Source organism: Odocoileus virginianus, chromosome 25 (assembly GCF_023699985.2).
Source record: "Odocoileus virginianus isolate 20LAN1187 ecotype Illinois chromosome 25, Ovbor_1.2, whole genome shotgun sequence".
In the NCBI taxonomy this organism is placed as follows: domain Eukaryota; kingdom Metazoa; phylum Chordata; class Mammalia; order Artiodactyla; family Cervidae; genus Odocoileus; species Odocoileus virginianus.
In genome coordinates this window covers 15,621,688-15,635,510 of record NC_069698.1, presented here as the reverse complement: position 1 = coordinate 15,635,510, position 13,823 = coordinate 15,621,688, and positions in this window count along the sequence as shown.

The following is a 13,823-nucleotide window of genomic DNA, read 5'->3' as shown; positions in this document are numbered from 1 at the left end:
AGGAATCCTGCCCATGAGCAGTCCTGACTGTGGTTGTTTGCCGCCGCGCCTTACCTCACGTTTGTTAGCTGTGACTAAAAGGAATGCTGATTTTCATATTTCTGACTCCATGTTGGAAACCTGACAACGGTATCAATTAGCTTCCTTTCCCTTCTTCTAGGTGAGGATCAAATACTCTTCCTTTGACACAACATGTTTTAGAAAATTATACAGGGAAAATTTCAAATGGACCAGATAAAAAAGTGTAATCGCCATGAGAAAGCCACAGGCTTTTCCCTTACAGTCTCTCTTCTACTCGATATCTTATTTACCAGTTCTGTTCACAATGGACGCCTTTCTTTCTCCTTTGGTAGAGAGCCTTGGCAGATGTCTCATTATATTTATAACACTCCATTGAATTTGGCATGATGTCTATCATTTCCCATTGCTCCTGTCCTCTCGTTTATTTTACTGCTATCTCCTGCTTCTTAGGGGACACCTGGGGTCTCTCTTGTGGGTCAAAGTTTCTTAGCACACAGTTCAGTCTACAGGACAGATGCTCACTGCAGACAAGAAAGTAAGAACAGCAGCAAAACAACTAGAATAAAAATGTAAATATCCTTTTAGAAACTAAAGATGCTATTGCTATCAAAGCTACTACCTCTGCCACTTAAATAGTTTCAACCATTTCCACCTTAAAGTGTATTGAAAATATATATTCTTTCCTGTTTCTATGTTATGTCTTTAACTTCAGCTTTTTTTGTTTCCTCACTTATACTGTGATAGTTACTCTCAAACAGAGAAAATGTACACGAATCTCTATGGTGCTACTTATTCAGAGCCTACAAAGAAGTTCAGTGCTACGCTCCTAATCAATGTGTTCTCACAAGTGAGTCATCTTTACTCTGAGTCTTCATAAGGCTCAGGCAAGTACTTATGAGTCGAGTATGGATATATGTTTTGCTCAGAATGGTAGCCTCTCTCTTATATTGGGGCATTGCCTTCATATATATATATATATATATAATTGCCCTGTACTTAAACTCTCAATTCAAGGAAAATGCATTCTTATCCAGATTGTCATTTTTTTTTAACCCGGAGAGATCCCAAGGAACCCACTCACCTCAGCCATACTAATGTATGTCTGAACCTATTTCAATGTCAATTTGTTTTCCATCTATAAGAAATACAATCATTTATCTTGTTTTTCTATTACAGTGTATTTATGTATCTTTTCTCAATGAGAGCTCCTTTTCTCACTATTCTCATTCCCTTTAATTATCTTCAATTTTAAATTTCTTTTCCCCAGAATTTTCTTTTTTTCACTTTTCTCTTCCTATCTCTATACCTTCTTACGTTTTACCTTATTACCTGTATAACAATGGTCATTGTGGAAATAATATTTAATCCTTATATTCACAAAAATTACCAAAAACAAATTTTATCATAGATTATAGATTATGATTTAGCCTGGCATCCCTTGCTGAAGAATGAGGAGAGAGAAAGAAAGAGATAGAGAGAAAGAGGAAAACACGTTTTTGAAAAAATGTTTGATTTCACATTACGTTTAGGGATCTATTTAGAGAGCCAAATGAAGACTGCATCTTCCAACAATTCATGGGCAAGAACAGGCAGGAGAGAAAGAAGAAAGAATACTTTACCTATATCAGCCTTTCTTTCATTAGTAAAATTTGACCCAGAGTGCATTAATTCCCCTACACTTTAGTTTCCAGTCTTTCACTCATAAATGCTATAGGAGCTTCAGAGTATTTTGTGTCCTGATAGCTCCAAGAGAATTTATGGACTAAGAGCACAGAGTCTTTTGTTGTAGGTAGGAGAAAAAATACTAATTGTGTTGTGCCCATTATCAACATGAAAAAAAATGATCTTTTCAAGTGAAACTACTAAGAACAGGATGTGAAGTAGAGATTCTGAACCACGAGATTGATTGAGGGGGTGCTTTGCAGTATAAACCTTTCGGTTATGAAGTGGAACAGGCTATGGAAAGAGAAAGAGATGAGAAGTGATGAAATCTCACTTTGGTCTGAATCATAAGGAGAAGGCTGAACCGACAACAACCATGCAGTTGCTCTCCTCTCCAAGAGGCAAGAGAGTCAGACTTCTGAATCCACATACCAGTCTATCGTTGGCAGTAGGTTGTCTGACAGGGGTAGAGGGGATAAGTTCCCAGTTGGAGTGGTCCCCCTCAGTTGGGAGAAGCCTTTAGGAGGCAATACTTAGCAGTCGAGGAACTGGCAGACTGGCCCAGTGAAAGTGAAAATGTTGGTCACTCAGTCATGTTCCACTCTTTGCAATTCCATGAACTGTAGCCCACCAGGCTTCTCTGTCTTTGGAATTGTTCAGGAAAGAACACGGGAGTGGGTTGCCATTCCCTTCTCCAGGGGATCTTCCCAACCTAGGGATTGAACCCAGATCTCCTGTGTTATAGGCAGATTCTTTACCATCTGAACCACCAGGGAAGCCCAGTAAAGTGCACCTAAGAATAACTGCTCCAAAGGGTTCTTCAACTGCCCTCCACATCATAGCACAAATTGTTTCTAGGTATCTCTGCTTCTTTAGTTGGGGTGCTATATCCAAAAAAAACAGGGCAAATAATGCACATGATGTGAGGCCCAAATTGAATCTCAGTCAGATTATTATTCTACAAGGTTTCTTAATGCTGTTCATAGCATTATGAGGCATTTGTAACCTTATGAGGGGGAAATAACACATTTACTGAAAATACAATATTTAATGAGTGCTATTCTATCATCACTGCGGGTGGTGACTGCAGCCATGAAATCAGAAGATGATTGCTTCTTGGCAGGAAAGCTGTGATAAACCTAGACAATGTGTTGAAAAGCAGAGACATCATTCTGCCATCAAAGGTCTGTACAGTTCTGAGAGCTGGGCTGTAAAGAATGCCAAGTGCTGAAGAACTGATGCCTTTGAACTGTGGGGCTGGAGAAGACTCCTGAGAGTCCCTTGGACAGCAAGGAGATCAAACCAGTCAATCTTAAGGGAGATAAACCCTGAATATTCACTGGAAGGACTGATGTTGAAGCTCCAGTGTTTTGGTCACCTAATATGAAGAGCTGACTCATTGGAAAAGTCCCTGATACTGGAAAAGATTGTGGGCAGAAGGAGAAGATGGCATCAGAGGATGAGATTGCTGGATGGCATCACCGACGCAATGGACATGAACTTCGGCAAACTTTCAGAGATGGAGAGGGGCAGGGAGGCATGGTGTGCTGCAGTCCATGGGATCAAAAAGAATCAGACATGACTGCACGACTGAACAACAACAATAGCAAGCAACTGAATCATGAGAAGAATTAGCTAGTTAATGTAAAGAAAATGAAGCCCATGGAAATAATATGCAGAGTGGTGTTAATATTTCCCAAATATGCTCTTTGATAATGCAGTTAAGGTAGACTGGCTTAATGTACTGCATTGAAAGTAGTTCGTTTGTTTGTTTTAATTGTAACACTGCCATATCTGAAATGTTTTTCTCAGTGACTCTCTACTCTCCCCTTTTTATCTTCATTTCCTTTCCAGTCTTTTTTATTCTCAGTTACACCAAATACTTAATACTCTCACACCCATAATTACTCATATATTATCCACAAAGCATCTCATATTCTAATCATTAAAAAAAAAATACTGGATTGGGTAGCCATTCCCTTCTCCAGGGTATCTTCTCAACCCAGGGATCAAACCCATGTCTCCTGCACTGCAAGCGGATTCTTTACAATCTGAGCCACCAGCGTTCCGCACCGTTAGCTGGTGGTAAAGTGATAAATAAAATAAATGCCTGTGCTCTGCGCCTCCCATGTTTCCCTGTGGGTAAGATGTTTTCTGAAGCCTTAATTATCTTAAAAACATCTTTATCTTGTTTTCACCCATAAAAGACTACTTGAATGATAATACAATTGATGGATAACAGTATATTCCCTCCTTTGTCTTTTGAAATGACCATTTAGATTTTCATACTTTGTGGATAATTAGTCCATATATTTGTGATTCCTGTCCCTGTCCCCATTTCAGCCTCTCCTTTGTCTCAGGAAATTTTTTTTTTTTTAATTTTAGCTTAAGCATTTTTATTTTTTTCTTCTGTTCTAATTCATCATTTTTTTGTTGTTGTTAATTTCTTTTAAAAATTCTTCATTAGAAACGCTTGAGCTGTGTTAGATCTCTACATATTTATCAGATGCTTTCTCTTGGCTTTCATTGTTAGTCTATATTTCTTCCGCATTTAGGAAGAATCCTGCTTACTGCCACTAATCAAATTTTCCATAGTAGTAATTCTCGTTATTAGTCTATCCAATTTTTGTATCTGTTAGTCCATTATTAAAGGTATTTCTATCCTTCGAACTACATGCTAAAATTATGGGCTGTTTTCTATTCAGTATAAACTTTCCCCCACCCCTTACCCACTGTATTATATAATAACTTCCAAATTAACCTTTGTGCCAGCAGAATCTTTTCTTTTTTTTGCACTGTTTTGATAAAACAAGTTGTATAAAAATTTAAGCAAGCATTCATAGCTGGTACTAGTAGTAGTGGTATTATCAATTTTTTATTGATTCTTTAGGTTTTAGAAGAAACTTCTGGGATTCAGCTTTGTGTGCATGCTCAGTTACTCATTCGTGTACAATTCTTTGAAACCTCATGGTCTGTAGCCCACAAGGCTCCTCTGTCTTTGGAATTTTCTAGGCAACATTACTGAAGTGGTCCAGAGGATCTTCCTGACCCAGGGATTGAACAGGCATCTCCTGATTCTCCTGCATTGGAGGCAGATTCTTTACCACTAAGCCATTGGGGAAACCCATAATCATTTTTAAGAAGAATTCTTCAAGTTCTAATGTGTTCTTTGATTATTAAATTTTTATAAAAGATTAATTTTCATCATTGTCTCATTTTACAATAACTGAATTATTCCAGGTCCTTCTGTAAATAAAGGTACAGTATGCCGAACACCAATTTCCAAAATTATTGCCCTCTGTCTCTCTGCACATAACCTCTGCTCTAACCTTAGAGCCATTAACTGTTACCTAATATCATCCTGAAAGCTTACCTCCTGCTAGTTTGTATAGATTACCTCTTGCACCTGAAATATACCACTCTTCTCTACCCTCAAACATTTGTCTCAGATATTCATCCTGAAAATACTTTTTCTGATTCTTCCACCCAGGTATCTCTGCTCTTCTCTTGTGAGACTTCTTGCCATGTTTCTTACATTGTGGTTGTCTGTGAAATAAGCCAGCCTTCCTACCACAAGTTCTTTGCTTTTTTTGTTTTTTGTTTTTTATGGAGAAGGATACATTTTGCCTACTTTGAGACCCTCTCCATCTTCAAAAAAAATTATAGGATTTTCAACACAGTGTTTTTTCAATAAATATTTGTGAAATGTGAAAGAACACTTTTTTTGTCTTCAAATATTTCAGTGACTTCCCAAGACCAAAAAAATAAATAAAGATAAATCTTTTTTATAATATTAAATGTTCTCCCCTCCTCATGACAGTAGTCAGGGCTCAACCATCATTTAATTACTTTTTTTCAAAACATAAGATGAATCATGAAGCTTGCTGTTTCTAAAACACCCTGAACTTTCTCTTCTTTGTGTATTTGTTTACCTGCTTTTGTACTAGAGCATCTTTACAATTAAAAAATGACCCTGTTATTTAGTGGCAACATAAAATCCCCTTTTTTTATTTATAGCTTTATTACTTGACTTATTCTTGAATAATTCTTCCTTTCCAACTTCTTGTGGTTTTTCCACTCACAATATATATCACATTCTGATTTGTGTCACTGTCAATTCAGTCTATTATTTAATTTCCACTACATTAATTTAAAAGCTATAAATTTTATTATATTTGTATAATATATATTTATATAAACTATATTAATTTATGACAGTTATAAAACTGAGTTTATTCACTTATAGCCTTCCCAGGAAACAATTCATTATTTTGTATTTATGAAAGTCACCAAATAAATATTTTGAAAATTATTTTGAATGTAGGATATATGAGTAAATGACAAAGAAATGCTATTCTAATAACAATCTTCTTAATATTGCCATTAATTGTGGTATATTAGTTAATTACTTAGAATCTTAGATCATCTGATAGATAAAATGTGAATTGCAAAATTTCATATTGCTAATAAGCCCATATACTATTTTTCATTCTTTAAGAGAGAAGCTTTTAAATAATTTATATATTGTTGCACATAGATAGTGTTTCTTTATAACTACAAATTTCTACAACAATATATATGGAAATCTCTAGTTCTTATTCTAGCTATTCACAATAAATTCTTCTATGTTCAATGTGTCTAATGCCACCAGTTTTCCATGGCATTGACATGGAACAGTAGTTAAGGACACACCTTTTATTAATTATCCACAGGATGAAACTTGATAGGCTAAAACACTATTTCTATTACTAGCATACCCTATTTTTAGCCTATTTATCTTTTTATATCTAAACAATTAGAAGACAAAACCTTTACTTGGTCATAAAAGAGCAAAAGTTCTAAATGTAGTCTTCAAAAAGATGTGCCCCCTTAGTCCAGTCATCATAAACAACCATAAAATCTTATGGAGGGTGGAGAGTGTATATATACATATATATGGTAGCATACGGCTGTGGCTAAGCTACACTGAAGTTATAATTTCCAATGATTTAATTTGTATGTTTTGCTGTTGCTGATTAACTATACAAACTGCTGTTAGAAGTACACTGGTGTTGGGCAGTTTATATTTTTGGCATTGCTATTGATCCCCAAAGTAAACCCTTCCCTCTATTCATCTTTGCATTTTCAGAACATGAGTAATATATGGTTTATAGACCTGTAGACACTTTTATGGAGAGTTTTATAATATATGTGAGAGTCTTCACGTATGCTGTAGGTCATCCAGAGGAATTCTATCAACAAACCTACATCACAAAGACACCAGCAACTGCTAAGTCGAAGGAAGAAAAAATTCAGAGCAGACCCATTCTATTTTTGCATCAACTCTTCCTACTTTTGAATGTAATTATTCCCACAAACAGAGAAACCTCAATACCACTAAAAAAGGGGTAACTGACTTCAGAAAATAATAGTATATTACAGTGAATTATTCTCCAATGTATATTTTAGAGATTACTTTTTAAAATTTAAAAGGGGGCTTTTATAAAGAGAAAATTCACTTTTGATATGTTTGCCAAAGTCAACAAGCTGCATTATGATTTATTTAATGTTGCAAAAAACCTGAAAAATCAAATGATAAACTTTCGTTGTGAATAAAATAAAAAGTGAATTCTTAACTGCCAAGAGAAAAGAACAAACTGGAAGGCCATGACCCCTGCAAACAGGATAATCTACCTCTGAGTCATATCGGGCATAGGACTCTGAGCTATTGATGCCCTTCTAAAACAAACACACAAACAAAAAAATTGGAGCCTGAAAAGTGAATTATGTTCTTTGGAATACATAAAGTAGTTTAACAACCAAAATAATGTAAACTAGGAAAGGTCTACAAAAAGAAATATGATGCAATATGAATTACTTTAATTTTTTAAGTATGTCAGTATATTTGAAACTAATTTTAATTCCATTGTTCTTACTTTGGAACAATTTCTGAACAGGTAAAATGATGGCCAAAAGTTAATTAACTGAATTTAATGTAACTTATAGTCAAATAATTTCAGAAGTGAAGCTATAAAAATAATTTCAATATTTGCTAACAAAATAGCCTTACTATTTAATAAAGGTTTATTTGATATGTTTAATATGGAGAGATGCTTCCAATTGTTAGCATATTTGGCCTATTAAGTCTTAAAAAGGCCTTGACTGCTGATTTTTTAAATGTAAGAATATGTTTGAATTTGAGTGTCATCTCCACAAAATGTGAACATCTTATCATATGTTATCACCCACCAGAAAGCATACAAGAGCCACAAAACAACCAGGTAGGCAGAATGACTGCTAGTAGATATCAGCAATCTGTCAAGGACAACTGCAGGCTGGCATGTGGCGTTACAGAGCAAGGTGCCCACTGTTCTGATGCCTGTGGAAGCCAATACCATGGCACAGACTTTTGAGAAAAGAGAGTTTTGCTGCAAGGTCAATAGGTAAGAAGACAGGCAGGGCTCAAATCTGTCTCCAAGATCTGCGAACTGTTCAAATTTTTCCAAGTGAGTGAGGATGGATGGGTATGCTGAAGGTTTCCTTTGGAGGGCTTTGGAACTCAGCCATTTACGGTAAAGATAGTAAAGGGACTTTGACACAGTATATTCTGATACAACCAATCTTTTCTGATCATATTCAGGCCCTTTAGTTCCACGGGAGAGGTGAAACTTTGGTTGCAGGTATTCAGTCAAAATTGTCTCCTCTGCATATGTGAGTGATGCATGATTTATGTATTTGTTCTGTTTTCTTTAACAAGAAGCTCAGCATTCAGGTTAGAAATAAGTTAGGGTCAGTTTGAGCTGGTTCTGCAGTTACAATAGGTTCATGAATACAGGCACATTGCGGAGTAGAAGTGGATGATATGCATGGCCCTAACAGCCTAGTCACCAAGTCTGATCTAACTAATACAGTGTCAACTTGCCAGCAACAGAGGCTAATGAATGGTAAACCCTGAATTCAGCTTCTCAGACAACGATGTCCTTTGCTAAAGTTGATTATACTTATCCTCTCTGCACTGGAAGGAGGACGAATTCATTTTGACTGAAATAAACACATATTTCTAGGCATGGATTCGACGTTCCTTCTCACAGTTCTGAGAGTACCACAATTTGGATATTTACAGAGCATTTGATTTACTGACAAGGGATCTTATGTAACACAAATACAGATCAGTGAAACTATTTTTTAAAGGAAGTGTGGTGTTGCATACATGATTATGGGATTTACTTCTTCTGCATCCCATATGATAGAGAAAATCTGCCATTCTGAAAAAGCAATGTAAGCCTTTTGAAGACGTCAATGTGGCACCAGCTTGGAGATGACTCCTTGAGAGGATTAGCTGTCAAGCTCACTGATAACTGCATAGCACTGTATCCTAATAGGTGTAACACAAGGTCTGATAATCCCTTATGATGCATTAAGATTTCTTGCATCCTGTCTTTGCATTCTGGGCTGAGAAGATTTAAAATTCTTCTTTCCCAGAGGGGGATGTCTTCCATCAGTGGATAGAGCAGGAATTAAACTTTATGCTATGGCTGCCTCCCGATTATGTGGACCCTTTGTGCCAAGGGAAGGAAGAAGGAAGGAAGGAAAGGAAAGGAAGCAAGGAAAGAAGACGTTACCCTGGAAGATTATTGACTCCAGTCATCAGAAGGAAACACAGCAGCTCTTATACAGCAGGGAGGCAGGAAGACACTTGACATGGGGCAATGGTGTAGTGGTGTGGTTCTCTGACTTACTCAGCAAAGTTTGTTATATGTATCTCTTCTTCACCTCTCATTCAATATTTGTAGCTTTATACCAGCCATGGTTGGAGAATTTTACTACAGAAATCAGAAAGTGCTATAAAGCAGGGTTTTCATTCTCTCTCTTTTTTTCCAGAAAGCTAAATGTTAAACACAGGCAGATTCAGCGGCTCAGATAGTGAAGAATCTGCCTACAATGCGGGAGACCTGGGTTTGATCTCTGGGTTGAAAAGATCTCCTGAAAAAGGAAACAGAAACCCACTCCAGTATTCTTGCTAGAGAATTCCAGGGACAGAGAAACCTGGAGGGCTCACATTCCATGGGATCACAAAGAGTTGGACATGACTGAGCAGTAACACACAGATGTTAAACATTTGCTTTTGTCAGCACATCATTTCATCCAGGTGAGCTTCTGGGTCATCTCTTCCTACTTCCTTGACTAATGTTATTTTTATTGCTTTAGTTTTAAATCACTTAGTGCAGCAGTCACAGAATGAGAAGGGGTTGGTGATGGAAAGCTTAGACAGTACAGAGATGAGAGTCTGGGTCAATCTACCAGGTGAGCCACTTGGATGAGCAGAGGTGAGAGCTTATGATCAGGGGAATTTAGACTTGATGTAAGAGGAGGGGGATGGTGAGGATCTTGAAACCAGCTCTGATACTGAGAGCTCCGGTTTTCCCCCATCAAATTTATATTTTTAAGTTTCTCCAGAAAAAGAGACTAACCAAAATGCCTGAAGATGCCTTCCCAGATGTACTGAACTTATTCTACAAGTGAATTCAACTGATTCAAAATGCAAATAATGTCATGTTTTACCCAGATTCCCCTTCAGGACTGAGGCCGCTGGAATTATCAGCTACTTAGGGCACAAAATGACTCCCTCCATGGAAATTATCCTCTGTCTAAGATACATCTTTCCAGGATCATTTCATATTTAGGGACTGTCATCTGACTCTAATAAAGCTTTGTTGAAATGCACAACTAAACCATTATTTCTTTGCCTTAAACAAAACATGCCCCCCCACCAGAGGCTTGACAGTGTCTACAAGAAAAGAGTAAGTGACTGCAAAAAGCTTCAAAATGAAATGGTGAAGCTAATGAATGAGCATGTGTGTGCATGTATGCATGTCCAGACTATTTTTAAATAAATGGTTAAATTTATTTTAAAAACTCAGTTTTATATTTTACTTTCATTTTAATATACCTGGTAGTGATATTGTAAAAGAGATAGTATCTTTTGATTTTTCATTACACTTTAATTATTGAAGACTACCAAGAACTACAAAATCTAACAATCAGTGCAAATGTCATATTAACTTGGTCATTGCGCCACATTTGGATTCTTCCGTGAAAGTCTGAACTGAAATCTGAAGCCCGGCAGCAAACAAATCATAAACTAAGATAAATCACTACCTTCACATCTATAGTCATCCACGTCTACACAGAATAGAGATGCCTAGGTCACCAGGGAATCCTTTGCGAGCAGGAAACAGACTAGTTGGCAGTTAGTTCTTTCATTGCAATTGCCATGAAGACATTGTAATTGAGAAGTTAATTTGACTGGGCATATGTAGGAAGTTTAGTGATGGGATAAACTTTTATCTCCTAGATAACTCAGAATCAATGTCTGTATACCCTCCCTGCTGAATTCTCTACTCAGTTCTAAATCTCTTGCCAAAACTTACTCTGAAAAGAACTACCCCATATCTATCATAACAATAATTATATAAAAGCATTGTACCATCTAATCCCATAAACACATTATGAAATGAATTTTATTTGTATATAACATCTCCCATTTGTATCACCAGTCTTGCTCATATCTTCATCCTAAAACATTTTTCAGTTCTACTGTTATATGGTTTACTTAGAATATTTATTAATATTTGGAGGATGATGATAATGAAACTGAATCTTTTTTAAATGTTTTAAACCAAGTAGCAAACATGTAGCAAAGATGAAAGGGAAAGTCTTTGGCTTCCTAAAATTACTGTTCATTTGTCACAGGGAAAAGTTCCAAAATTCCTAGTATTACCCCTGTTTATCTTAGTTTGAATACAACTTTTCCCAATAGTATAAATTATCTTACTATATGGCCATACAGCATTGATTGTAGAGAACTCTGGACTGAAGAGACATTATCAGTTTCCTTAGGACTGCCCTGATGGCTTAGAAGGTAAAGAATCTGCCTGCAATGCAGGAGACCCAGGTTTGATCCCTGGGTTGGGAAGATTCCCTGTGAAGGGAATGGCTACCCACTCCAGTATTTTTATCTGGAGAATTCCATGGACAGAGGAGCCTGATGTACTACAGTCCATGGGGTTGCAAAGAGTTGGACATGACTGAGCAACTAACACTTTTACATTCACACTTTTTTGTAGTTTATAGTTAGTAAAAATAATTGTATGTAAACTAAAAAACAGTATATGGCATGTTTACTTTGTCTTATATTTCTTATATATATTGCAAGTCATAGCATTTAATCAAAGGAAAGAGCAATAATTTTAATATTCAAAGTAAATAGTGCTTATTAGAAGTTAAGTAAATTTCCCCATTGCAAAATCAAATTTGAATCAGATCCTACTAATATTTGACCATCTTTGAGATTTTCTTCACCATCTTACTTATGATTGAATAAGAAATTATACATTGCGGTAACATAATATACCATATGACAAGCATAATGGGAGTGAGCTGTACATTTGTATTCAGTTTTTAGCACTCACCATATATGTACAGTTGACTTTAACGAATCAGAATGAAGTACCATTATGAATCAGAATCCCTGTTGAAAATTTAAATTGATTTTTAAAAAACAATACATATTTCTAATAAGGGTGGAGACACAAATTATTTCAAATCTAAGCATGTATTAAAATACATGCAAAATAATGAAAATGAAAAGCTTTTTATTTTACAGATTTCAGTAAAATAAAATATAATATATTTTAAATGTAGTTATTCATAAAGTGGGCATATCAAAGGAGAATTGATGCGAGAATATTCTCCACGGCAACCTGAGATAATTCACTAGGGACATTGCTCATCTAAACTTTGATAAATGAGGAGTGTTTCAGGTAAATAAGGAGAGAGAGAGAGAGAGAATATCAGACCTAGAAAATGTGAGGAAAGATGGCATTATAAGGAATTCAGTTTGTTTAACATCTAAAAGAAAAACCCTTGTAGTAGAATACATGTGAAGAGTAAAGTGATACAAAATGAGGATGAACCATTTCCCTAAGGTAACCTGTGATTTCTACCAAGAAATCCATGACAGACTGGCTCAATCTTTTAACCCAAATGAACGGCAACTTGAAGATATTTTAGGTTGCTGCTGCTAAGTCGCGTCAGTCGTGTCCGATTCTGTGTGACCCCATAGACGGCAGCCCACCAGGCCCCCCCGTCCCTGGGATTCTCCAGGCAAGAACACTGGAGTGGGCTGCCATTTCCTTCTCCAATGCATGCAAGTGAAAAGTGAAAGTGAAGTCGCTCAGTCGTGTCTGACTCTTCGCGACCCCATGGACTGCAGCCCACCAGGCTCCTCCCTCCAGGGGATTTTCCAGGCAAGAGTACTGGAGTGGGGTGCCATTGCCTTCTCTGATATGTTGTTCACAATTACTGAAGGTGAAGAGGCTTCCCTGATTTCCCTTACGCATTCAAGAATCCAGGCTTTGTTTTCAGCGGATTAGGATCTAGTAATTGACAAACACTAGGATGCTAGAGCTGCTCTAATTATAGTGCAGACTGACTCCTACCCTGATATATAACATATGACAGAGTGAATGAACTGCACTGAAACCTACTACACCTTAGATGGGAAAGGGTTGGGTGATGGTGTTGGTGCTAACCATTGCAAAAGGAATCCAGGTTTGCTGATTCCCAGCCAGGAATCACCCAGGACCTGAATTGCCACTGAACTACCTATACACTCTTCTTCCTGAGCAGTGCTTATTTTCCTAGGCCTTAAATGATGCCTCAAACATATTCTTGGCCCTTGAGCCCTCTCTGTTTTCTTAAGATAAATCCTTTCCCTACAAATAAGTGAAATGGGATGCTCTTAGAGATAAAAGATTCTTTATATGGCAGAGTCTACACACTTGTATTTGAAGATAAGGTTTTCAAAGTTCAACAACCTGACAGCATCTGCCTAGTCTGCAGTGATAACAGAAAGGCTTTTCTTGGATGATCCACCTCATTTCATCCTTGCACAGGCTTAGACATACAGAAGCCCATGTTCCCACTAAGTTATAATCATTTAGGAGATGCACGTGCATAGACATTTTACTTTTTTGAAGCTCTGTCTCTCTGCTGATAATACAGTCACAATAATACTTTTTTTTTCCTTGTGAATTAAAAAGATTTAAAGGTTTAAAGGTTTAAAAGGTTTAAAGGTTTTTAAATTTAACTTTTAAATT